At 34.2% G+C, this 1912-nt stretch overlaps 1 long non-coding RNA gene across 1 annotated transcript; it reads right to left on the bottom strand.

Annotated features, from left to right (window-relative positions):
* Positions 1 to 358: 358 nt before the first annotated feature.
* On the bottom strand, positions 359 to 1244 carry LOC132121058 (uncharacterized). Its single transcript, XR_009426223.1, has 2 exons — positions 1129 to 1244; positions 359 to 693 (listed from the first exon to the last, which is right to left on the bottom strand). It is a non-coding gene; the product is annotated as an uncharacterized LOC132121058 (long non-coding RNA).
* Positions 1245 to 1912: the final 668 nt, after the last annotated feature.

Here is a 1912-nt window from a genome sequence, read left to right as displayed (position 1 = left end):
TTATTATAATATAATATAAATAAACCATATATGTTCCCTGGATAAACGATATATACTCATTTTGTTCACATTTTCTATATATTTTTACCTGGTAATCCACAAGCCCCAATGTGAGAGCCAGTGTAGTAAATTTTATCTCGCATTCACATTACTGTGAGCTGACTGGAGTGTAGTTACAATAGCATACAAGTAGTATACAATAGTTTAACATTTAATTTTTGGTATTTGTCAGACAGGCGACTTACAGTGCATTAAGGCTATACATATCAGCATATTCTCTGGGAATTGAACTCGCAACCTTTTGCACAGTTAATAAAATGCTCTAATAACTGAGCCACAGAAACCTTACAGCAAGAGCTGTAGTAAACATCTTTATTTTCATAAAATAAGTAAACTGAAAACAAACTATATACTAATTGCAAAAACTGATAATTCACACAACAGGTCTCTACAGGGAAAGATGACATTGTTGCTACAATGGGTGGTTGAACATTTCAGGGAGTATGAATGATCTTCCAAAATTTGTCCAGTGGGAACATCGTTTGTGGATAAAAACAAAACAGGGACATTTTTTTTTCCCCCTGCAGGAAAATGACAGCTGCAGATGCAAGAATGGACACTGGGCTTTCGGTCAGCTCATCTAAGGATAAATTCAAAATAAGCAATGTTAGTTTTATGCAAGTTAATGTACACCTTCACAGATTAAAATTACAAAGTGGGGTGGGGGAAAAAAATCACACAATAAAATATTTGTATTATATTAGAATGGAGGTTTTCAGCATTTACATTAATCTTCTTCATTGATCTGTCAACGTTTATATAGCACATTAAATATAGTTACTACTAAATACATTTAAATACATTTACTACTAAAATAACAGATTATTTATTATCATTGTTACCTAATGCCTTAACTAATGCTGTTTACAAATACAATCATATTATTTTAAGTGGGTAAAAGCCAAGTTTACAAATATCAGGGTGCAGGACCCACCCTTTCTATAATTATATCCAAACTAGTTACAATAAGCCAATAAACCAGGTATTATTTTGAATATTTTAAACAAACACATTTCTCGACGTAACGTTAGCCTTTAATAAAACTGCAGCGGATCTAATCTATTAAACAGTGGCAAAGTAAACAAGCATTTAGATATTTTAAGAGAAAGACAAAGATATTTTAGCTGTTGATTTGGTTATGAAAAAACGTTTATTCTTGCTAGCCTTTTTAACTAAATCTGACCGTCAAAGTAACAATAGAGTGTTAAGCAATATGCACCATTAAAGTTTCGTCGTGGCCACATTAAGGTAGTAAATACGATGTTCACATGGAAATCATCGTTGTGTGAGCTTACCTTACGGCACGAACCCAGAGTCTCCGCTGGGTAACATTGGACGGAAAACGGTAAACCGAGCATCTTTCATTCGACGACTTGTGCTTGCATTTAGGGACAAAACAAAACACCATTGTCGAACTACAGTCTCTCCACAGAAATAAAGAACTGGTAATCGGTTACCTTAATATCACAGAATTCTGTGTACAATAATATTTATAAAAACTACAACTTGAAAAGACTAAATATATAACGTTATGTATATTAACTGAAAGGTAAACTGAACGTGAGGCTGAAACTATTTAGAGGCTTTGTTAACCACAGACCTTATTTCAGGCGATTTAGCAAAAACCCATTCAAAAAACCCATAGACTTTAGGGCGAGGGAACCCGTAGTGCTAAAATGCTAACTCACTTCCGCGTTTTGGCCTATAAAGTGACGCCATAACTTCGGCACTCTATTTGAGACCATTTGATCGTCGTAAGACATTTTCATCGTGCTCCCAATTTATAACATAGCGTTCTTTGTCATTTCGCCACAGTTATAGCTAGCTATAAACAATCTTACAACTTGTAAAC

The sequence above is a fragment of the Carassius carassius genome, chromosome 39 (assembly GCF_963082965.1).
Source record: "Carassius carassius chromosome 39, fCarCar2.1, whole genome shotgun sequence".
NCBI lineage: Eukaryota > Metazoa > Chordata > Actinopteri > Cypriniformes > Cyprinidae > Carassius > Carassius carassius.
The sequence above is the reverse complement of the archived record's forward strand: the minus strand, read 5'-3'. Positions and strand labels throughout refer to the sequence as shown.